The sequence below is a fragment of the Dermacentor albipictus genome, unplaced genomic scaffold, assembly GCF_038994185.2.
Source record: "Dermacentor albipictus isolate Rhodes 1998 colony unplaced genomic scaffold, USDA_Dalb.pri_finalv2 scaffold_26, whole genome shotgun sequence".
In the NCBI taxonomy this organism is placed as follows: domain Eukaryota; kingdom Metazoa; phylum Arthropoda; class Arachnida; order Ixodida; family Ixodidae; genus Dermacentor; species Dermacentor albipictus.
In genome coordinates, this window is record NW_027225580.1 from 2,686,509 (window position 1) to 2,712,306 (window position 25,798).

The 25,798-nt window shown below is 47.5% G+C and overlaps 1 protein-coding gene across 9 annotated transcripts in view; it reads right to left on the minus strand.

Annotated features, from left to right (window-relative positions):
• LOC139052545 (uncharacterized) overlaps positions 1-25,798 on the minus strand; it is a 107,890-nt gene that overhangs the window by 48,776 nt on the left and 33,316 nt on the right. For 3 of the 9 annotated variants that reach the window (XM_070529661.1, XM_070529660.1, XM_070529652.1), the window contains 3 exons: positions 11,477-11,601; positions 6,026-6,270; positions 3,225-3,550 (listed from right to left, as the gene is read on the minus strand). The gene's annotated coding sequence lies outside the window, so the exon portion shown is untranslated. Of the gene's footprint in view, positions 1-3,224; positions 3,551-6,003; positions 6,271-9,693; positions 9,821-11,476; positions 11,602-17,329; positions 17,414-25,798 lie in introns of those variants that run through there. The other 6 variants (XM_070529655.1, XM_070529657.1, XM_070529653.1 and 3 more) reach the window with 5 other exon arrangements.

A 25,798-nucleotide genomic window follows, 5' to 3' on the forward strand; every position in this document is an offset into this window, starting at 1 on the left:
GACCGGACTCCCTCTCGGCAAGATGGGAGAGCGAGCGCGACCCCCTCATCACTTACAACGATCTCACCCAGCATTATAGGTTAGTCAAGAGAACCATGCCGCTACCGTACCAATCACTCAATAAAGCACAAGCCACGTACAGGAGACTTCAGACAGGCACCTACCCATGCCCGGCCTTCCTGCACAACATCTTTCCGGACGCGCACCCTCACAATGCGTGTCGCTAGTTTAAGGATATAGCGAGCCTTGCTCACATGCTCTGGGGTTGCCCCTTGACACCGAGGACCAAGAACCACGAAAAGGGGCTGCCCTGACCCAGTTCTACGCAGCTCAGACCTTGAAGCACAGCTCTGGGCTGTCCATCGGGCCCGCGACGAGGCGGAGGCGCATGGCCTCTTTGTCCCGACGTGGGCGCGGCCCGCTGTGTACTAATCGGGAGTACCGACAGACCTCATGAAAGTTATTCATTTATCCATCCTAACCCGCGCCGAATGTTTGCGGTGTGCAGGAACATCCGCTAAATCTCTCGTGCGCGTGTAATTTGACGCATGCTCAACAGATGGCGGTAGCGGTAAAACATCTTTCACTCTATTTCCTCCAAATCTAGGAAATCGCAGCAAGGTCTATCCTAGAAGCGGAAGAGGCCGCCATTGCAAGTGCAGCCGCAGCCGTAGGGACGCTTTTCATAGTGTTGGACTCAATGTAAGCGATAAAAAGCTTCAGATTGGCGCGAAGTAAGCCAAACCGCACCAGAAAAAATACAGAGGCCGGAGCTAAGCATCAGGCTTCTCTGGGTCCCTAGCCACGAGGGAAACACCGGTAACGAAGCTGCCCACCTCACAGCCCGCGCAACTACTATCCAGGCCGAGAGACAGCCTCCTCCGGAAAACCTTGAAACCATGTCCCTAAGTTACGGAGATCACCTCCGTCGGCAAAGAGAGGAACGACAGATCTACCCGCCTCCATGCGGCAGCCTAACCAGACAACAGGCCATGACCATGCGCCGAGCTCAAACGCGCAGTGTTCTCAGCCCCAGGAGACTAGCGGCCATCCTGAAGGATGACAGCGTCGCGACATGTACGTTTTGCGCCTTAGCACAGGCTGGACAGGATCGCATTCTATGGGGATGCGACTGTCACCCGCCCCCAAAAGAGCTACTGCGGCTAGCACCCTCACCTGAGGAATGCGAGAAAGTGTTGTGAAGTGTCGACCAAGAATCACAGTCCAGGCTGGCGGAATGGTCGGCGACAGGTGCGACCCCCTGGTCCCCAACCTAGCCTCCCCCTTTGACCTGGCTCCCCCTTCTCCTTCCCCTACTATTAAATAAAGTTGTTTCCTTGTCCTATTAGCCGCGAGTGTTTGCACCTTATTTTACTCTTTTCTAATTAAATCCTAAGGCCTGCTCACTGTAGATACGTATTCTCACCTTTCAGGGCTATTATTTGATGCCCTTTTAATGCTCATGTGACATCTACAAGTACCCTAACCTAGTGTTCCTATTCTAGAAGTGGTAACAAAATTGCCAGGCCCCGCATAGGCCAAATCCATGTGAAATCAGCAACAAAGGCATTCTATTAAAAAATATTGACTATCCGTCGGCGAGACATTGGTACATGGAATAAGAACTTACATCTTTCTTGTACACACACACGAAAAAAAGAACCCAAGGCTCACTGGTGGACACCACCATCGCTGTATCTTTATTAATATCCTCCAACTAACAAGCGAGAATACGCATTCATATTCCATCGGAATCAAAAACCTCCATCCCGAACTATGGAAATGCAGTACAAATGCGTGGAACGGATCCTCAAGAGACCTATGAGATATGCTGCGATGAAGAGGAGTCCGTTTCTATATGTTTTACACTCGCACGCCGTTTTCAGAAATTTTCAGTATTCCAAAGTGAACGTATTCCCAGGACCCGATAGGCACTTAGCACTGATACCGGAACCAGCAGAATGGCCTACCAGTAATTTGGACTTAGCAAGGACGGTCTACAAATCCAAATAACCAGAAGCGGAAAGCAAAAGCTTCTTCAAAATCTAGAACGACAGAAAGCTGAGGTAGTTGGTAAGGATTCATTATGCAAAATAGAAGTGAGTCGTGCAGACGGGACACAAGAGGCGTGCAGATAGGACACTCGTGTCCTGTCTGCACGCCTCACTTCTATTTTTCAAAATCTACATTACTCAATTATTGCCCAAGTGGCCATGAACATAATAAAAAAAATTTTCGCCAAACACGTCGCTGCACGCACATATGCTTGCATGCCGCTTGTTTAGTTTATACTTCGATAAAAGTCCGTCTGTTGATGCAGATATGCCTAAGTAAGGCCAAAGCACGTGCCAAATCTGCATCTTCTGTCAGATTGAACACAGGTTGAAAGCGCACCGATAGCCGCATAAAAGCGGGTCTTTCTTCCACTATAGTCGTTCTCCGGACCTTGCCTCGTTTCATTGCCGCTTTCATTGGCGCAAACATCCATGACGTTACAGCGAGCTGACAAGGGAACTTCAAGGAGGCGTCGTCAACCGTATTTTGTGATGGCGCGTCTTCTGGCTCACCTAGCGTCTTCTTAAGACTGGTGTTTTTTATACCTTACAAGAGAAATCTGCGGATAGTGAAGAAAGCATTTTTTTCTTTTTGGTGTCCGTTTAAAATTAAAGGCACAGGCTATGGGCTTAATTAAATCGTCACTGAGCTCATTAACGAGCGCAGTAGGTACCAATGCCTAGAAACAGTTTTACCTTAAGTTGCATGGTTGCCTGAAATGACGCCGACAGTTGTGTGAGCATTCCGCGATTCAAAATGGCGTAATAGCACCATTTCTGAGAAGTTGGGTTCTAGCTCGTCTAACACAGCTGTAATATATTTCTAAACAAAGAAATAATACCATGTCATTGTGGCTACGCCATTTTCTAAAATACAGAATGCAAGATGCGCAGCGGATGCCTGTATCAATACAGGTGATAGAGCGGTAGCATCCATTAGAGCAGTGGCTTGCTATGTTTGAGCCACAATTTTAGAAGCAACCACCGCGGTGGCTTAGCTGTTATGGCGTTGCGATGCCGAGCATGAGGTCACGGGATCAAATACCGACCACGACGGCCGCATTTCGATGGGGCCAAATTGCCAAACCGTCCGTGTCAAGTGGATTGGATGCACGTTACTGATCCTCTGGTGGCCAAAACTAATCTGGTGTCCCGCGCTATACGGCGTGCCTCATAATCAAATCGCGGATCTGGTGCGTAAAACACAAGAATTCTGTTCAGTTTGAGGAGACAGGTGTGCGGCCCCTCCTGAAGTTATCCATCTGAACACAGCGTCATTGCTCGGATGCTACGTACAAAGGTCGGTACAGTGTCAGAGATGTGTTCAGGTGTCATCCTCAGTTCTCAACTTCACAGTCCCGTTGCTGTCTTTCATGGAGCATGGAAAGCTCCCTCCGATCTCCCGCGTGTCTTGTCAGTGTGACTCGGGCTGCGCCTTCTATATTCTTAGAAATACGCTGTCACGCTTGGGCGTCCAATCCGTTTCAAGTACGTGACTGTAAATAGAACAGATATAGGCAGAGTTACCATTGTAGTGATTTTGTCGCTAGATTCCTCTACTCTCTTGTCTGTTTAGCGACAAATGTTTCGATTTAGCAACCGCTCACTTTTCTTAGCGATGTCACAAAAATTGTCAATATTTTAGGGACTTCGAATTGAGGAAAGTTTATTCGAAAACAGATTTCTAGGACGCACTTTATTATAATTAATATAAGTAAATGGCCAAAATTGGTTGTATGACGTGTGGGCTTCTTGTGAATCGTGCGAAGCAGCGACTGCTTTAACATCGGTACTTCACAGCACGGTGATTTTTCGTGGGATTCACGGTGTGCGCACAAAATGCGTTTTTATATATATTTACAAAACTAATTTGAATGGGCCTTAAAAATTCTGATTGTGCACTTTCACTAAAAACGTTGGAATTTCGGACATTTCAAGCACAGCAGTAGATAGCATTACCAAAACCTACCGGAAGAAATTTTACTAAGAGATTTTGAATGCAGTATGTGAAAAACAAGAAATATCGAGCGTAGAAACACAGATATAACTTGGAGCGCCTTCGATCGTTCACGCGAGTCTGAACAGACTGGTTTCTTATGATCTTTAACCCTTTGTGGTACAGTGGTACAAATACGTACCACTTTTTGGACACGTTTCCAATGCCCGTAATGAAACAACTGTTCAAATTGGAGCCAATTTTACTAATGCTGCCATCTACCAAGGCATTTAGAAAGGTTTATGTGCGTTTTTATTTTATTCCGTCATGTGGCGTGAAGAGTAACTTAGTTTTTGCAAACGCCTTCATTGCGGTTCAGTACGTGCTGCTCTGGCGTGGGAAAAACTCACTGAAAACACTGCTTCAACATGCCTACTAAGTGTCTCCTTTTATCCGTTTACTAAATGGAACCTAGTGATTCATCTGCAATCATGTACATACATTGAGGGCGCCCTAATTGTTCACCGTTTTGAATTGTCTGTTCTGGGCTCGCTTTTGGCTGAGGTTGTTAGACCTAAGCGGATGGCTATCGCACCGGTCAAATCACACAGGCCGTGCATTTGCATTTTTTCTGAAAGCGGAGGTAATTTTTCATACTAGTAACAAAGCTCAAGTCACCCCTCGACTGATTTACCTGCTTGGCGACTGTAGTCGCGCAGTCCTGTGTATCATAGGTCACTGGTCCCCTTCGCGTTTGCGCAGCTTTACTGGTATGAAAGCAGAGTAGCGTGAGGCGATAGCTACAGTAGTTAGAGATTCTAATGTTCTTAACTAAGCACATTACAAGTTACAGCCTTGTGCAAGAGAAGGGTGTTGCCCGCTCATTTGAATTGCCATAGAATCCAGATATCAATGAACACGGCGGGGAAACCGGAAGCGATGAGAAGTTCGTCCCGGGCTAGCACCTGAGGAAGAAGGAGACTAACGACGGTGTCCCTTCTGGCAGTGTGTCTTCGAAGTGAGAGCACTCGTATTCGCGAAAAAGACCAACGAAAACGAAAAGGAAGTGCAAGTTGGTCCATGCTGTTCTTTCAGATAAAGAGGACGACGCTCAGTTAGAAAATTGGGCCCTTGAGTAAACTCCCAAACAGTATTTTAGAGCTACCAAAAATATGGGACCTACTGTTTTGCTCGGAAGATCCTTTGGCCACAAAAAAGGAATTGTAAATACAGTGAAACCTCGTTATAACGAACAGTTAAAAAGTCGGAAATTAGTTCGCTATATCCATAATTCGTAATATAAAATTTCGTAAAAAATACATGCAAGAGGAGCAAAATTCAATCAGAGAAGGCACAGCAACTCGAACGATGCTTACTTGGGTCACATTCAATTATTTACGCACAAAGAACTGCGTTATCGCGGCCTGCTTCTTGGTGATGATCGCATTCCGTATCACGCCGTGTTCCACAGTTTGCAAACACTCAACAAGGGCGAACCCACTGCCCTCAATAGCACTGCAGTGGCGGCGCAGTAAATCCAACGCAGCAAGTGCTTCTTGTGAAGTCAGAATGTTCTCATCGTCTACAGGGTCAGCCTGAGCAGCGACCCTCGCGCACAAGCTCGCAGTCCCAAGCAAGCAGCCACTTTGTGAAAAGTTCACGCGTCATCCAACATTTCTTGCTGGAAGCATACTCTACGGGGAGTACGCGGCACTCTTTCATGCATCTTGGGGTTTTAAATCTCCCGATGACGTTTGCTGCGCCGCAAAACACACTTGTAGTGCAACGAAGCCTGCCGCCTGCTATTAAAGTGAGGTAGGGCTTGGCGTCGCGAAGTTCGTTATATCCGTTTTATGCCAAACCGCGTTCGCTATAGGAAGTTAAAAATACATGTGTTTGACAAAAATATTTCGGAAGAATTCGATATATTCAATAATTCGTTATATGCGTGTTCGTTATATCGAGGTTTGACTGTACTTGTAAATACACTGTAAAAGAAGATGTTGTAAATACCTTTGTGCAGTTTTCCACGCACCTAAAGGCAACATACTTGTTCTTTCGGCTTTCCGTTAGCCGTAGGCTAATAAATGGACAAGCCATCAGGGCACAGCAAGGGGTTGTCGCCCGTAAAAGCAAGAAGGGGACTGCAAGGGGTCAGCAGATGGTCGGAGTTCCTGACGACATAAGATTTCTCGACCAAGATCGTCAACCTCAGCGATGGCCAGTCGAAAGAGGTGTAGGTGGGGCTCCATGACACAGCAGCAAGTTCGAACGGGCTTCCTGTGCAGCAAATGCCAAAGTCCGCTATTTGTCGTATGTTTTAAGCCATTCCACAAGTGAACAGCAGCATTGACTTTGTAAATATCGTTCCTGTTACACATTGTCTTTTCATTTTAAACCGCCTGCGGACAGCGGTACAAATGTGTACCACATTTCATTTCTTGTAGTAAAGTCAGTGGTACATATATGTACCACTTTTTTTTTCGAGAACTGCTGCACCACGTTTCTTGAAAAACGTGTCAAAAATTTTCTTTTGCCCTCCTGAATGCTATTCTTCAATTTTTGTGAATGAAATCTCAAGAAAAAAGTAGCACCTCACAAAGGGTTAAATAAATCAATACGGCACATAGCTTTCCTGCAGGGTTTTTAACTAAGCCCGAACAGAAAAATTATATCCGAACCTGAGTTTTGGCTGGAAGCAAACCCGAACCGATGTTCCTGGAACGTTACTGAACCAGAATCGATCTGAACAAAAAATTTATTAACGATTACCGGTTGGCCACTAAACGATTCTATAGCATAAAAGGCGAAAACGGGTGCTTAACAGATTCGCGACTGTTACCATATTGTTACCATGCACTAACGAATTGCGCTGTTTGCGAGTTGAGGACGAACGATGACTATGTCGCCAACTACGGCCCCTTCAGCAGAGTCAGGCGAACTTTATAACTTCGCCGTGCCAACTGTTTCACGCAGAAATTTCATACAATCAAATATCGACGACAAGATCACCGTTGATTAGAGTTTCGATGGGACACAAATTTTAAAACGAGTTGATCAGATTGCCTTAAGCAAAACGTGTTCAGCTTGATCATGACGCGAATGCTCTCCGAGGCCGCGGTAAGTAATACGAGTTTCTGAGCCGCCGCTACATCTCTCATACCGAGTTGAGTATAGCCGCAGCGTGTAAATGCAAGTGCGAGTACGAAATTTCGGTCTGTCATGATCCTGGCCGAGACGTGCACATTGAGAAAGCGTCCACTGTGGCATGTAACGAACGCTAACAACATTGTTCAAGACTCGCTCTTGCACAACATTCAGCGAATAACAGTCAAGAAAGCGGTCAATTACTTCTTCAATTACTTCAATTAACAACGACGCCAGTACAAGTTTGGATAAGATTTATATGCTTGAATGTTCCTTCTGTAAGAAACAATATATGGGTGAAACAGGACAATCAATGAACGTCAGATTAAACGGACATCGCGCGGAAACAGCTAAAAAGCTTCCCAAAGCCGTCGCCGAGCATTTCAACTAACCAGGTCACAACTTTGATGAATTCAAGCTCTACATCTTGCAGTCAAATTTCCGTTCTGAACGAGAAAGAAAATACAGAGAATCATACCTTATCTTTAAGTTCAAGACATTGCAAAAAAATAGGCGTAAACGTTTCAAAGGAGCTTTAGAATCTATTTGCTATGCTAAACTTCAAGCTATAGGCAACAACACTTGGTTTGATTTCTTGGCATATTCCCCCCCCCTTCTTTTTTCCCCTTTTTCCCTTTCCTTTCCTCTTGTTTTTTTTTTTTTTCAGCCGGCGGGAGACGCCCTTGACACGCCAGCTAACACGCGTGCATTGCCAGACTGGGCCTGGCCTTGTGCACAGCGTTCCTTTACTTTCAATTCGACACGCTAACACACCTTCCCTCGTTGCCGCACCCTCCCGCATTACCCCCTCTCCCCTTTAGAAGAACCCCACCTATATATACTGTGGCGAGGAAAGCATACGTCGCCTTGAAGAAGACAAGTCCACTTGTCGAAATGTTGGCCCCTGCTTTCACCTTGTTCACGTTTTGCTCATCGTCTTGAATTTCCATCTCCCGCATTCCCCGTGTTTTCCACGTAATATAGAAGTAATATACAGATTAAAATCATCACGTTTTAATTCTTTTTTTCTTCATTCAAAGCTGCTATGCGTTTGACCTGATCTGCAACAAATGGCCGATCCGCACGTTTATCCTAATTCAGCATGTTTCTGTTGCCAACTCATTGAATCTGTGCCTGACTGGAGTCGTACGTCTACATTGCAGGGACATATTCATCATTTAATTAGGCAAACGTGACGTGAAAATTATGACTACCAAGAGTCTCCAAAGTTACATTTTAATGAAAACACGCCAATTTCAGGGTGTTTCACACATTCTCTGTTATCTTTTGTGTCTTTTTTTTTACACGTCCTCATCACCATTTAACCCTTTCGCTGTCACGGACGTACGGGTACGTCATCGCGCTTCCGCCCCTACATGTCACTGACGTACCGGTACGTTCTCTATCGCGCGTTCAAAATTTCGCGCCTGAGCGCAAAGCTGGCGCTCCTGGATTGGCCACGCTATCTGTTGACTCCTTCTACAAGTTCGTATATTCGCCCCGACCTGTCCAAGTCCATGTATTGAAGAGTACGGTGCGACTGCCACTCCCCACTTTCTCTTTGCTGAGTGGCGCGGTGGCTCCGCGTTCGCTGGATCATGCGTCGCGCGCGTGTGGTTATGGGTTCAAGGGTTGTTCTGCCTTCTCCGCTGGTTTGAAGGTTTTTATTTTTCTTCTGTTGGTGTGTCTGCCACGGCGCGTCAAGTTCAGGCGCACGTGCCGTTGCCTCTCCGAAAAGAGTGACTCGATTGCTGCTTTCGCTCTCTCGCTGCACCCTCGCTTCCGACTTGCAGCAGTAAACATAAAGCCCTTCGAACTTTGTTTAGCCTTTTTCCATCTCCCTCTGTCTTGTTCACGCAACGTCCCATTTCTCTTGTGCGGGCGACTGAAAGCGCATCCTCCTCCCTGCGCGCGGTTACTTTCGGATGGCTGAGCGCGCGGGACCTTCGTCTGCTCACTGGAGCGGTGGCTCAATTCCGATTCAAAATACGAGCCGAGCTCGGATTCGAACTCGGACAGAGTCGCATGCGAGGAAGAGGGTTCTGCATTGTCAGATTCGGATGTTGAACGGATATTATAGTCAGGCCGATGATGATGATGTTTACTAACAACAGCTGCAGAACACTGAAATGTGCATATTGCATTGACTATGTTATTTGTATACCAATTATTATAAAAAATAAATTGCTATGTTCATTCCCTGTTATGCTCGTTCCCTAAAACCAACCCGACACTGGGGGTGCGTCACGGCCAGAAAGGTCCGACGACGAAAGCGAAAGCGAAAGGGTTAATCAAAATAATATTTTCTGGGACATAGCTTCGCTGGAATCTAGTGTCACTGATGTCTCAAATCTGCCCGCTTACAAATCCCACTCAGTTTTCCAATGTGACAGCTACAGCGGTCACTACCGTGTGAGAGTAGCTTTGTGCTTAGAGTGTTCAACTTGCGCTGCTCATGAAAGCAGCTTCGATAACGTGATTTGATTGAAACGGGCATTATTACACGAAGGGACGCAGAACATGTGTTACCAAATAATCACGTCGACGTAGTCTTCCGTGCGGATGAGGAGAGCGTAGCCTTAGATGAACTGTGGTAGTCAAAACTCCTTTTCCTGTTATAAGGCCATACACGATACACAATGTGACCCAGCCAAAACTCCCTTGCAGTTTTCTCGTAAGCTATCTGTAATACAGTCGAACCCAGCTATATCGAACTCGCGAAAAAATGCCTATCAGCTCGATATAGAGCATAATTCGATATAAGCCTGCTAAATAATTGTATGTCATAAAAGCACATACCATTTATGAAACCACTTTATTGATGAAACTAGTTTCGTTTCACACGAAACAGTCCTGCATTTTCTTCTGCTTGGGCAATTTCGCTGCGTGCGAGGCATGCACTTCCCCACGTTGTCTAAGGAGTCGGAGCAGCTGAGGCCACAACATTCCGCATTCGCGCAGAAGCACCGGACTAGTGCGAGCGCACCAATCACTTCGGAGGATGTGGGCCAAAGACGGTCATTGCTTTCCTCGTTGTGCCCATTTTCACTTGTGCTCGGCACGATGTCGGCAATGTAGTCTTCGTTTCCGGGCTCTCCCGTGGTCGCGACACCATCATTTGCGCTCACAAACTCGTCTACCGTTGATTCGTCAACAGCTTCCGGAAATTCTGACAGCGCGCTCCAACTTCGGCAACAACGACAACGGCTTCGTCGCATTAGTCAGAATTTAGTCATCACCGAGCACGCGGAAGTCGGTACGGCTGAAGCTATTTTGGATGAACCACTCGTACACGGCCGTGCGTACGTGTCGGGCGCCACGGGCACTACGGGCACCGCGTCGCGAGTTTGCCGCTTTAGCCCTAATTTCCCCCTTCAAGATCGTGCCAAGCGTGCACCTCGGAATCTTGTATGCGGTTTATGATTTCGAGCTTCCTGACGAAAGGCGAATTCTGCCGCTTCATCACGGTAACACTGCGCGAGAAGGCACACACAATGAATCAGATAAGCAGCGAGACAACTCGCACTTTCGGCATCTTGCACGACGAGGCCACAAGAGCCTCTGATTGGCTGTCTGAGCAAGCGCTGCGGGCGGGCGGGCCAGGATCATTTTTTGTAGGAGGGTGTCGGTGGCTCCAAGGTAGCGCGGTCACGTAGGGGAAGCGGTTGGATGGAGCCGCGCCGCTGGGTTTTCCCTTCACCATGAGGGAAAGCCAACTTCCGGGGGCACTTTCTGCCGCTTGACGTTCGATATATCGGGAGTCGCTACTAGTTTTCTTCGATGTATGCGTAATTTTTGCTATATATACTCATTGTTACTACACCGTGTCCAGAAATTGTTCGCTATATGGAATAATTCGATGTAAACGGGTTCGATATAGTCGGGTTTGACTGTATAAGAAGGACACGTATGAAGATTTGAGAGCTACAAATTTAAAGACGTGACCACAACGTCTACAAGCTTAAGGTCATGTCTGAATATTTACGATTGCCCTCGCAAGTGCCCTAGCTATTTTCAAAGTAAGTAAACACATTGAACAAAGCACTGCACATTAATTAGGCGCAACCATGCCGCATATATGTGTCACGATGCTCATGAAGGCAGCACAACATATTTGCATTATATTACAGGGCTACATGAACATGAAATGAAGATGTTAATATCGCCAGTTCAGTGTTACATAAAAGCAGAGCTCTGAATTTAGAATGTCACGTTACGATTAGTCATGAGTGTGAAAAGATTTCATTATTTGTAATTAATCAGAACGGCTGTAATTGAAGCCAGTACAGCATAGGTTGCTGGATGTAAAATATACGAGGAAATGGTGGGGCTAACTCACGTGAAATATGAATATCACGAGACCCTGCAGAGAGCTGGTTATGACGAATAGATACTCGAAAAGGCGGCCCCACTCCTTTGACGCTGCTTCTGTAAGGCTCAGGTACGCGAAAATCCATGTCAGTCCTGTAAAAAAAAAAAAAAGACGGTGTAAATGAATGCTCGCGCCGGTGGGCAAACTCTAATTGCTGTCGCTCTTGGACAACTCCGCTAACTTTTTGCTGCGCGTTAACTAAGGTGGACGGCGTCGGTCGTGCACGCAGGAGCCTCGAAGGAAGGAACTTCACTCATTGGCATACGTTTCGAGACTGGTTTATTTACAAAAGATAGATCAAAGAAATGAATGAATAAATGTGTGTGGTTTAGTGGCGCAAGGGCCAGATATGGCCAAAGAGCGCCATGACAGTGTTAGTGATTTCGCGGTGGAATGATGAGTTCTGTGAAGAAGATGTGACTTGGCTGTAAGGTGGCCTAAAAATAGTCGCTGTAAAGTGCGTAAAATCTACGTGGTATAAAATTATGGCGATGACTAATGACGAGTACTATGAACATTAAAATCCATCGTAGAAGAATGATGCAAAATAGAAAATATATAAGATGGTAAAATTACTTGGAGCACTGCTGCCTCACCAGAGCCCTTGAAACACAAGGGCCTAGAGGCATGTGCTATACGATATAGCTATCACAGCGTCATCCTCTGAAGAGAGGACCCACTACGAACATGTGGGGCTAACAACATGCAAGACAACATCTTTTAGAAAACTTAGGACTGCGTTGGTGTCAAATAAAGGTTCTGGGCCGAGTAGCATTATGGGATGTAGGGGGATGTGCTGCCGGTATGCTAGAGAAAAATGTTTCCTTCTCTCAGATTCGGCTGCCCGACACTCCAGGAGGACGTGGAGGACGGTCAGCCTCTCCCTGCATCTACCGCAGGTTGGAGGATAATTTTCAGTGAGTAAAAAGTTATGCGTGCCAATTGTGTGTCCTATTCTGGATGACAGAATAGGACATCTGTTCGCCGTGATTTTGTTACGGAGGGCCAAGAACCTAACTGTGGCTTTATCACATGCAGTTTGTTATTTACTTCTGCGTCCCATATACGTTGCCAGTGGTTTCGCAGTTTCCTTCTTAAGAAAGGCTTCAGGTCTGTGACAGGGTCCGAAGCAGTAGGATTAACCACATGCAATGAAATTGATGTGGCCATCTGGTCCACTAGAACGTTACTCTGGATGCCCCTATGGCCAGGCACCCAGCATATAATCACATGCTGGTTAGATACATGTGCTTTACATAAGACGGAATAGAGTTCAATTATAACAGGATTTTTGTGCTTACAAAACGATATCAAAGACTTCACAACACTTATGGAGTCTGTAATTATACCTGATTTTTTGAGTTTTGTTTTCCTTATATGCTTCACGGTCGATAATATTGCATAGGCCTCAGCCGTAAAGATACTAGTTTCCGGATGCAGTGCGTCGGATTCCGAGAAGGATGGACCAACGGCTCCATAGGACACCCCATCGTGTGACTTCGATGCGTCTGTGTAGAACTCCGCGCAGGAGTGTTTGTGCTTGAGTTATGCATTTGGATTTCAATCCCTGGAGCGTGCTTTGTAACTTGAGTGAAATATGTGTCGCATTGTATCAGCTGCCACTCCCAAGGAGGTAGCAGCTTAACTGGATGCATTAGGCGAAGCTCGAGGAGTGGAGCATGCATTTCTTCACTAAGCTCCCTCACACGCAGCGAGAAAGGCTGCCTTACGAAGGGACGATTGTGAAAGAGTGTAGCATATGTCATGTCATTAACGGTATTAAAACACGGATGTTGAGGATTTGAATGGACTTTCAGAAAATATGTTTGGCTGATGTATGCTCTCTGCAGATGAAGTGACCACTCATTCGATTCTACATATAAACTTTGTATGGGACTCGTTCTGAAAGTGCCAGTGGCCAGTCGGATTCCTAGATGGTGGACTGGGTCTAGCATATTTAGTGCACTCAGGGCGGCAAAGTGATAAATCACGGCACCATAGTCTAGTCGTGATCGAATGAGGCTTTTATAGAGGTTCATTAAACACTTCCTGTCACTACCCCATGTAGTCTGGGATAGAAGTTTCATTACGTTCATTGCGTTTAGACATTTTTCTTTAAGATGTTTAATGTGGGGGTGAAAGTGAGTCTGTAGTCAAGTATAACACCTAGAAATGTGTGTTCTTTTTTTACAGGTATCTGTTGTCCACGCAGTTCTATGCAAGGATCTGGGATAAGTCCTCTCTTTCTTGTTAAAAAAACACAAGAGCTTTTGTTAGGATTGATCTTAAATCCATTCTTGTCTGCCCACATTGACACTTTGTTCAGGCCAATGCTGTACCTGTCTCTCGCACACTGCGAGATTACAAGATTTGAAAGCTATTTGTATGTCGTCCATGTAGACAGAATAAAAGATGGCCGGTGGTAATGAAGCACGAAGCGTGTTCATTTTCATGATGAAGAGCGTGCAGCTGAGCACGCCTCCTTGCGGAACACCCGTTTCTTGCGGAAAAGGATGTGAAAGTACAATGCCGACTTTTACCCGGGAGGTACGATTGGACAGATAGCTTTCTATTAGGTTTAGCATATTCCTATGGATGCCTATTTCTGACAAGTCTCTTATGATTCCGAAACGCCATGTTGTATCGTACGCCTTCTCCCTATTGAGGAATATGGATAACAAAAACTGTTTGTGTACAAATGCGTCTCGGATATTTGCTTCTACACGTACAACATGGTCAGTTGTGGAGCGCCCTTCTCGGAAGCCGCACTGATAAGGATTAAGCATTTTGCTCTGTTCAAGGAAATGAATGAGTCGCCGATTTATCATTTTTTCAAACACCTTACAAATGCAACTTGTGAGTGCTATCGGGCGGTAGCTTGCCACTGAGGAAGGGTCTTTGCCTTGTTTCAAAACAGGGACCACAATGGCTTCCTTCCATGCGGTTGGAATTTCTACGTGCGATTCTGCATTCATCGTTCCACCATGGGACATGCCGTTTGCATGCCGAGCCACTTACTTCACCTATGCATTTAGATGCGGCATCTATTATGAAGGCTGTAAAATACTGCACAGCAGCATCAATTTCTAACGAGGACATGTCATCCCATGATATACTAGTTAAGTTTCGGAATTTCTCCCAGTCTGCTGTGTCAATCTTCCACCTAGGAGCCTGTGGTGGATATTCGTTTTCTTTAAGTGTTCTTAATAGTATGGGGAAGTGGTCGCTTCCGTAAGGATTGTTCGCAACTTCCCATTCGAGTTCAGGCAGTATGGACGGGGAAACTATGCTCAGATCAATTGAAGAAAAGGTATTGTTTGCAAGACAGTAATATGTGGGTTTCTTCTTATTCAGAAGGCACGCACCAGAAGAAAAAAGGAACTGTTCAACAAGGCGACCTCGCGCATCTATACGAGAGTCGCCCCCCAGGGAGCTGTGCGCATTGAAATCACCAAGAACAACATAAGATTCTGGCAATTGATCTATAAAGGATTGGAATTCATGTTTCGTTAATTTGTAATGTGGGGGTATGTAAAGAGAGCTAATGGTGACGAGTTTGTTTAGGAGAACAGCTCGAACCACCACTGCTTCAAGAGGCATTTGTAACTGATGATGCGACAGCATCATCGCGATGTTTGCGAAAGGTTATATACTGTCGGAGAAAGTTCGTGTGTTTGTATTTTAAGTGTGTTTCCTGTAAACACAGCACTTTTGGATTGTGTTTCTGAATGAGTTCCTGCACATCATCAAGGTTTCTAAGAAGACCTCTGACGTTCCATTGAATTATTTGTGTATCCATATTGGAAGTCAATAGGTGCTGTGTGTACGGAAACGGAAGTTATGCCTTAGATTACAGAGCTCTTTCGAGGCCCTGTAATCGGGGTTTTGCCCTTTCTGGCGCGTTTGAGGGAGCCTCGCCGCTCCTTAGGCGCTTGGTGCGCCTTGAGGATAGGTGTAGTGTCCATTGCCTCTTGTGAGGGGCCGGACACGTGCTCTTGCGAGCGAGAATTTCCAGCGAGGGTCCCGCCTTGGAGGACAAGACCCCTGCGCGCACCAGCCCGGAGGTCGATGGGGCTCCCTCGAGGATTTGGCTGCGCCGGCTGTTGCCAGCGCTGGAAGGGGTCGGGGAGGTTGGGGCAGCCTCAGCTGCGCCCACCTTCGGGGTCGATGTTCCCTTCTCCTCGGTTGACGGAGCAGCGCTAGCTGCAACCGCCGCGGGGGTAGATGGCGTAACTGCCGACTCACTGGTTGTGGGTCGGACAGCCACCGGTGGCCGTTGTGTCGCTGCCCCCTGACGCGTCACATCGAAAACTTTTCTTGGGCAGGTATGCTACCCGCCTTCGTGCCTCTTTGAACGATATCTTCTCTTTTACTTTTATCGTTACAATTTCTTTTTCCTTTTTCCAGGAGGGGCACGACTGCGAGTACACGGCTTGCTCCCCATCACAGTTTACACACTGCAGAGCATTCTCACAGGCTTCAGAGGTGTGTTCGGGGGCACTGCATTTCGCACATGTTTGGCGGCCCCGACAGCTCTGCGAAGTGTGGCTGAAGTGCTGGCATTTGAAACATCGGAGTGGGTTGGGCACATACGGCCTGACACGGAGCTTGATGTACCCGGCCTCGATTGACTCGGGCAGGACCCCTGAACCAAAGGTGATTATTAGGTGCTTGGTCTGGATCTCTTTACCATCTTGCCTCATCTTAACTCTTCTGACATTGATAAAATTTTGCTCACTGAAGCCCTCCAGGAGTTCCGCTTCAGTAAGCTCAAGCAGATCATCATCCGACACAACACCGCGGGTGGTGTTCGTTGTACGGTGCGGGGTTATTGTTATGTGGGTCTCCCCAAATGACACTAGTTTCGGTAGTTTCTCATATTGTTTCAGATCGCGGAGTTCCAAGAGGAGGTCACCGCTTGCAATCCTCAACCCCTTGTAACCTGGACCAAAAACATCAGTCAAGGACTTTGAGAGAAGGAATGGTGAAATGTTTCGCACTGCTTTGTTTGGCTTTTCAGATGAATAACGTGGAAGCGAGGAAACTTCCGAGTTTGGTGTCCAAAAAACTTGAAGACATCTTCAGTGCGCGCTCGTTTCTGAGGGCGATCAACAAGGGAGGCGAAAGAAGTTTCCATGACAAAATGTATACATTCGGCAACAGCGCCGACCGCCCACCACGGAGCCCAACGAGGGGACGCGGCAGAGCTTATATACAAGTTTGCACGACGCCAGTCGTACGCTGTCACTATCACCGAATATGGTGTACCCAAGGTTGGATAGCCACACAGGGTTAACCCTTGCCGCCAGGAGAAAGGAAGTAAAAAGAAGAGAGAAGGAGACAAGAAAGTTCAAAAAGTGAGAGATAAAGACGAAGATTCGAGGAGGGAGAGACAGGAAACGGCGACTGCCCATGTCCTCCAGGTGGGTCAGTCTGGAGGTGCCGTCTATGTGAAGCCGAGGCCGAAGAGGTGTGTTGCCTCCACCGGAGGGGGGGGGGGGGGGGGGGGGGGCCTTAAAGGTACAAACACCCAGCATCGGCTCAACCCCCAGGATCCCCTTTTCCCCAAACACGGCTAAGCTGCACACGGCTACACGCGGGAGGGTCCAACCCTCGTGTGCTCGAGTACGCGGTGTCGCCACACACCAAACGCCTGCTTACGCAGACGCCCCTGCGGGGAGATCGAAAGGAGAAAAGGAAGAGAGAAGAAACACAAAGTCCACATTCTCCTTTGGCCACACCGAGGCCTTCGTCCTTGTCGGGGGCGCCCGCGCCTCGCACTGAATAGCCGGTGGAATGGATCAGGTTGTCAGTAGATGCGCCAGCCGGTACGTGGTGCAGTGGGGCGCCTCTCGTCCGTTTGCCAGCTCCGTCTCTCTCATGTCGTGGGTCCCCCAACCACGGCTGCAACAATGTATGGTGGTCGTTTGCGACTTTCAACAGACGGTGTAAATATGCGACAGAAGTGGATGTGAGTCACCAGGCAAAAGTTTTGCAAAAGCGGATACAGCGAGAAAAAAATTCGACGTCAAATGTGACTAAGTCGGGCTATCAGAAATGGGCTACGAAACAGGTCATGAAAGCGGCAGTGTAATAAGCACATGTAGTCACATTGTTAGGTTCTAATGAATGCATGAGTCAAATATTGCACCTCCAAGCATAGCTGCAAACTATACTTAAGATGATTAGGTGTTTGGTCCACGACTGAGGTAGTTTACATTATTACCCGCTGTTAAGAACGGCCAGCTGCAGTGCAAGTTTGCCAGCCGTTTATGCCAGCGGTGGCAACCTCATCTTGGAATTTTGCCGCCGACCTCTAGCCACGGCGTGACTAAGTCGACTTTGTGTCGGGAACAATATGCGCATCCTCCCCTCTCCGGCGCTTCAGCTAGGATGCGTTCGACGAAGCAGGCTTTGTGCTGAAACCGCCACCGTTACGCTCTAGCCTTGTCGCCGTTGTGACTGAGTGAGTTCGGGCAAGCCAACTATTGTTACCAAACTCCCCAACCCGGACCTGATCTGCTACGGGTGGGGGAGTTGAGGCGGGAACGTCGTCTTGGGCTCCTTCCCACGCGCCGACCAAGACGCAAGACAATGCACTACCCAGGCGCGCTACCCGGGGCGGCTCCGAGTTCTACGAAGCCTCTCTGACGTCGGCTCCGGACCATTGCACCTGTGTGTGTGTGTGTGCGTGTGTGTGTGTGTGTAACCCGTCTCGGGGAGAGGCGGCCTGTTTACAATGACTGGACGAATGTTTTCCATAAGCCGCTGTTGTGTGGATGCTCGACACACTTTCTTAAGCAGTCATCTTAGACTGAGACACTCTCTCAAGCAGTCGAGATAGATTGACGTACTTTCTCTCACAGTCATGCTAGACTGATGAACTGCATGTAAATACTGTAAATAAACCCATATTCCTCGTTCTCGATGAGAAGCAGTCCTTCCCTTCATCAACGTCTTCAGTGTGGATAAGTTGGACGACGGCATGGGCCAGCTACCTTCGAATTCATGCCGGACTCCAATCTTGACAACGGGTTACGAGCGATGGGATTGAGCCCCCAATCCTGACACCGCCGTCTTCTGGCCTTTTTGGTAGTAGTTTTATACATAGTCAATGGATATTGTTGCGAATATATTGCGTACATATAGAGGTCAAGGCTGTAAGGAGTCCTCTAGTCAGGATAAAAATGAAACAAGGATGGGTCACGCAGTAAAACACACGTAGAAGGAAATTGGATGGGAAAAGAATAAAGGATGAAAGAAACATACCCACAGAAACAAATATAAGAATAAGGCAAACATGAAAAGATGCAGTCAGCCGGGCTATGAAATAATGTAAAGGAACCCATTGTGGAATAATCTTCTTGGTGATACGTTATTTCATATTCCTGTATTATGTGCTTGAATCTCTGCCACCATCCCCTACACCAGTGAATTCCAATGAATAACGTGGCAGTTACAGGATGATTTCAGCGACTTCGGACGAGCAGTCGCATCAGCTATCGCTGAGCAGTTCCTGGCGTGTGTATACAGTGACGCAGGACAAGAGGGCAAAGAAGGAAGGAGGCAACTTCGCGCACTGTAACTGCAGGGAGGGTGGCGGTTTCGGCGTATGGTACGCGACGGTCGACTGCTACAATCGCCTGTTGGTTAGCGGCCACGTCACAGAAAGCGGCCCACAGAGGTCAATGCCGACGCACTCGAATGGCCATGGCCAGGGCAATGTAGAGGCTGCAATCCCTTAGGAGTCTGGTGAGGCATAACGTCTTGGCGTTTTTCAGACTTTAGATTTGTTTCAGCAGATTGCATGAAATATTACATAGTTTACATACGCCATAGGAAGTCCCATGGTTCAAAAACCGTGGATGGCACTTTCAATAGAGGAACGAGCGAACAAACTTGATGATAGTAGCTGAATGTTTCACGTCATATTATCAAATCTGCTGGTAAGCTCTGAAAACGCCAAACTGCGGTCACTGTGGGTCACTGTGGCAGGACGCACGCATTTCGGCACCTAAACTGCGAGCTATTACTATAGTAACCACTGTCAGCGTTCTTACAAAATAACTGCGTCACTTATCAAAGCTCATCGCGAATTGCTAAATAAGAGGTTTGATGATGCAGGATGCAATTTGTCAGTTTTGCTGGCAAACTTTCCAGAGAAAGTCCAGGAGCGCGGCGACCTAGTGGTCTTTGCGTTGGTCGGGAGTGGTGGTGTTAAAATAGACGGACGAAATTATGGACTGAGACGTCGGTCAATTGAGAGCGTGAATAGGCGTCGCCGTCAGAGTGCTGTTGTGCACGTCGCTAGCAGCTCCACGCAACCGCGCCCATCAGTTATGCTGAAGTCGCCACTGCAGGCGCTGACCGATCTCTGCAACTGCAACCCTCAGTTACGTCGAGCCCTTGCCCGAGAGACAATGTCGTACCTTCCGCTGGTGATAATGCATGGTCACCATTCGTCGCCTTCAAAAAAAATTATGTCTACGCTTTGCATAACTATACAGAGCCCATGTACTGTGGTAATGTATGTTATGCGAAGCATTTCGCAAGTCGCTGGCTATCCAGCATCGTTTGGGGTTCCGCAAAGCGAGACCAGATTGACCAGTGTTTGTGTGTATTGCAAGCGGGTGCGTGTATGACGACGTCAGCAAGACGATGAACACGGTAACGACGATTGTAAACAGCGAAATCATAATTTCTACCCTGGCCATTTGGCGCAAGTTTATGATAGTATTTTGATTGTTGCGTTCACCACAGTTACTGTAGGGACGTAAGCGAGAGAAACTGTTTGTGACGTCAGCTGCGCCTAAATTTTAAGCGCTCGTATTTACCTTTATCTACACGTATGTCGTGTGGTTGCTGTTAAGAGAATGATGAAATTTGTACCCTGGCGAAGAAATGCTAAAGCCTATTCGAGCTGGCGCGATCATGAAGCCCGTACAATCTCGAACAGCTTTTACGTGGCGTGAACTGCTGTGAGCAGAATACTGCTGAATGTGGGCCGATACCGCAGGCGGATGTAATCTAGCACAGCGCCTCAAAGCGCTAGTTGCGACTAGGGAAGACAGCGAGGAAGTGGCATGTGATACGCAGGCTAAAGGTCTCTAGGAGTTAGCCGGCTTTGTCACCACAAAGCGCATCTCTTGACCGTCGCCCAATGATTAAAGCATCGGATAATGTGCTGGAATACCGAAGTTCAATCCCACTTGTGGACACATATTTCTTTTAATTGAAGACTCCCTGAAACATGGCAAGACACAGACCTTCCTACCTACCTACATACTGCCCCAAAGTGCCTGGAATGAGGCAAATTTTTTTTGCAATAAATATATACTTTAGAGAATTAACATATTTCAGCAATTACTGGGGTGCTGAACTCATTTACAGCATCAGAAGAAGGCTCGCACAACCAGCACTGCTATTTCCTGATCAACAACTCTGCGATGCATACAGCATTGCCCTTGCCCACTGCAATATTGTCTGTTGTAATTCAAACATACGTACGCAGACAGCCCCCCTCTCAGAGCCTTGTGGGATGCAAAGGCTTTCAGAAATTGCCAAACGCACATTACGCGCTATAGTGCTGTGGTTAGTGCTTGCAGTGGAATGCTACGGGGGAATGAATTAGAATTCCGGTGGCGGTAGGGGCACATTTTTGTTCTACGTCTACAAACGCTTTTTAGTTCCACTCATGGGGTTTTTTCGACCTTCATGCGCAACAGATATAAGTAAAGAAACCGTTATCATCATGCACTATTAGCAGCTCCATGCGCTACCGAGTACCTATGAGTCGATCATCTGATCGACTCATAGGTCCGACTCATAGGACTCATAATAGCAATTATTATGCTATTTCTTTCAATACGCAGAACAGGGATGCGCTCCCTTGCACTGCATAGTCGACCAACATATACTGTCCTTCAGTTAACCGGCTTCCTGGGGCATCGTTTACATGCAGTTGCATGGGGATCCTCATGGGGCTCTTAAGTGTTGGCCCAGTGGGCTGGATCCTTACCAGCTGCATACATGTAGAGCGAAATTCAGAAAGAAAAAAATATGCAGATCCCACGCACTGTGGGAATCGATGTAGCGAAGCTTTCTGTGCTGGATTGTTTGATTGACGATAATTAGCAGTGATTAGCTGCTAAAGCTTAATTTCTTCAAGGTTCAGGCCAAAACCACATTGGTGAGCTGATGTTAAACGTTACCATGCGTGCATCACTGCTGTTTGCCTGCATAGTACACACAACACACAGGGAGAGCTGTTTGCTACTTGAGGCGTTGTGCGCCATATTTTATAACCTCCGAGAGGGTTGAGAGTTGCCATTTCCTCACCTGGCACATCGTATTGTGCCAGAAGTATTAAACTTGAATTGGATTATGGGTCTGTACGTGCCAAAACCACACTCGGATTATGAGGCAAGCCGTGGTGGCGGACTCCGGATTAATTTTGACACCGTGGTGTTCTTTAACGTGTCCCAAAATCTAAGTGCACGCGCGTGTTCTATTTCGCCCCCGTCTAAATGCGGCTGCCGCGGTTGGGATCAAATCCACGACCTCTAGCAATGCCGCAGCCGCAAAGCTAATGCGGCGGCCACAGAAGTGTAGATTTGACAGTCAACCGCTTCCGTAGTATCTCCTGGACCCTGCGGTGTGCTTTGATTAATGCGGCTCTGCTTCTGCACGCCCTGCGTAAGTTGCACGCTTTACATATTTACATGGCGTTTATTTTTCAGGAATAACAGCAACGAATTGTACCGTACCTTGAACTTAAGCTTCTCCTGTTTCTCCGTAACCACTGTCGTGTAGTAGTGGGGCTTCCTTGCTTTCTCACGTCACCTCCCCCCTCTCTTATATGGGAACTGCCTCTTCTCCCTCTCCGTCTTCTCCTCTCTACAGTTCTATTTGTGTCCCCTCTGGCTTCGCAAGTTAGTAGAAATGGAAGTGCTGCAATTTTCGCAATGCTTCTGAGGAGAGTCGCAGATAATTACAGCTATCAAGCGGCTAGTGTGCCGACAGAGGGAGATTTAAAGGGCACTGTGCACATTCGATGCGGTGGCGTGAAAACTAGTTCCTCCCGTCACCTTTTCTGTCTTACTCGCACTTTTCAGCTATATACACGCTCTGAACCACCACCCGAGGCAGTGTGCGCGACAGCAGCCCACAGCAGCAGGAGCAGCAGCTGTGGGAAAGTCGAAGGAAGAGGCAAAGAAAGCTTCGCTTTAAAAAATGCAGCAGATCCAACGTGTCCTGTTGAAATTTATACACAGCGAAGCTTATGAGGCATTTTTTTATGCGTGCCTTCGTTCACATCTTGCTCAAGGATGCCCCGAAAGAGGAGCTCTGCTATGCGGTGCACCTTTGAAAGCAACCAGCGTTATAGGGGTTGAAAGACCGAACTTATAGGGGTTGATAGGGGCAACCGAACTCCCCTTATAGGCGCAGATGCGACCATCCACGCGGTTGCCAGGCGGCACAATGCGTGCGCAACATGAGGCAATCGCCTCCAGTTTCGTCTCTCTCGTGTCGGCGTGGCTTTTCCGTGTCACGACCCCCTCGTGCTCTCCACATTCTAGCTACTGTACCACAGGTGGCCAATGACCCACATGCGCAGGCAGACTTCCCGCCTTTACTTGCTGCGGGCAAAGTAGTGTGAGCAATCGCTCCTAGATGGCGCGGCCGTCCCGCCGCCGAAAAAGGTTGTTTGGATTTTGTGGCGAATGGAAGTGCTTTTCAGGGCTCCGTGGCGGCGACGAAATCACAAGTTTTTGTGTATGCTTTAAGCTTGCTTCTGTTTTTTATTTGCTGGTTTTTTTGCCTGTAAATACCGTAAAAACCGGAATATAGGTCGAACTTTTTTTCAAAAAACCATCGCAAAAAGTCGACCCTCGACTTAATACCAGACATTGGTGGAAAAACTACGGAAGTCTTGCAACAATGGGCGGATGAAGTAAACAGCCAAGGCTTCACCATCGCCATCATCAGCAGCGCGGTGTTGGTTCTTTATTCTATGGCGTGGCGACGTTGTGGCACCGGCATTTTGTGTTTCCACTGTCGCAAAGTTATATTAATTAAAGACTGCATTTTCATTTTGTTTCAAAATGAGCGGAAGCCGACGTCAATTCACCGTCACCTTCAAGAAAAAGGCGATTGAGTATGCGGAAGCCTACGGCAACCTGGCGGCACAGCGCGAACTTGGAGTATCCGAAAATAGCATTCGGTAGTGGCGGAGGCAAAAGCAACGTATTACAACTTGCAGCAACCAAAAGAAAACGTCATTTCGTGGCCGGATCGCAGCGGACTGCAGAACTGGAAAGCAAGGTTGCGGAGTCTGTCCGAGAGCTGCGTGTAAGATCGCTGCCTGTTGTCGAATGCATTCGTTTGAAAGCGGTAGAGATCGCACGCGCCTATGGACTGGACAGCGAGAAGCAATCGACATCCGACTCTGTTCAAACGTGTTGCTCTGATTCAGAGTAGCGCTTGCGGACTTCGTGCCCTTCTGTGTACTGTACACCCGACGAATTTTTAACAGTATCGCGCGACCGTCGACCCGCGTATTTGTCAGCACCTTTTATCATCACGGCACGGAGCGGCGAAATAGCGAAAGTAAGGGCATGTGTACACATGCGCGTATCTTGTTTGTTTCACTGCTCAGCGCCGTTAATACTGTGTTGACAAGCACGCGGGTCGATGCTCGCGTGACACCGCTAAAAACTTGGCCAGTTGCACATGCGAGCAGCATTTAAATAAATACTGTCACCACTGTGCAATTCGCCGAGTCGCATTTGTTTATAGGTCAGGGTGTCATGTCTTTCGGTACTTTTGCCACAGAAAAAGATTTTTTTCATTTTTAGAATTCGTTAGTTGGGGGATCGACCTATATTCTGGTCCGACCTATAGTCCGGTCTTTACGGTAGTAATTGGGTGGTTTTTTTTTGCTTTCCTTTTTTTTGTCTCTCGTATTTCGGGTGCACCCGCTTCATGTACATTTGTTTTGCTGGATGGTTAAAGCGTCCTTTCGTGCCACGTGCTCCAACACGTGCAGCCGGGTGGGATGTTGAGTGTTTGTAATCTTGAAATGGTAGCTTGGAAGTGGCAAGACAAATAGCTATTAGTGGTTTTATTGAGCGTGTATTGGTAGAAAAGTAAGAGCGTGGCCGTGTGGTTGAGCACGTCATACCTTCGGTCTCCACGGCATTGACTGTTTTTGAAACAGTGGTGAGAGTTGCTTTGCGTCATTTTGAGGATTTGGATCCTGTGCGTATCGGTTTTTGCTAAAAGGCACATGCTCTACATTGATATAGTATAATAGTATTTGCATCAGTAGTAGCATTATTACAGTATTACATTATTTGCAAAAAGCCGTGCAATACGTGGCGAGAAAGTCGGTAAAGCATGCAGTACACGGGGGGTCCCTCAAGGCAGATGAGGAGATGGATGAGAATGGAGAGGGCATCGAATCGAACGGCACACAATGTGATGTCGATACTAGGCTGCAGAAAATGGAGGCTTTCCAGGAAGAGCTTCTCAAACAGGGGCAAGAGTTCAAAAATGAGCTAAACAGGGAGCGTGATGAACGGAAGGGAGTAGAAAAGAGACTTGAAGCAGCAATGACAATGAAAGTGACAATGGAACGCAGACACCCGATGCCACAGGCGAAGGAGTCAGTGAAATACGTGGAACGCATGCAGCGTGATGAAGGGTTAGTTGGAAAGAGCGGCACCTACCTTGAGGCCGCCATGCGGAAAAAAGCAGGAGCCCAGGGGACAATGCCCCTTGTCGAGTCCGAATCACGCGGAAAAGGACAAAGGGAAGCAAGGAGAGGTAGGAGAGTGAAAGGGTGATTATCGCTGGAGACTCAAACCTGGTTGGGTGCGCAAAAGCAATTGTGGAGGGTGAAAGGCAACAAAAGAGTGGCGGTAGGGACATTTCCAGGGCGGACACTGGGTTGTGTCATGGAGCGAGCAAAAGAAAAGCTCGCGGAAAATGCCCACATGCGTAACCTTGTCATAGTAGCAGGTGGGCTAAATGACGTCCTAAACAGGAAAGGGCCAGGACTAGCCCAGCGCTTGGCGAAGGGGAGGATGACTTACGCGAGCTATCACCTCAGGTGCAGATCGTGGTGTGGACGGAGCCGGAGGTGCCTGTGCGTGACAGTCACGTACAAAGAGCCGTAGTGGCTGCTAATGAGACAATATGGAAAATGAGCCAAGAAAAACGCTTCGAGGTTGTCGAAGTAAACAAGGAAGTGAGAAGTTGTGGTGGTTTTAAACGAGAAGGGATCCA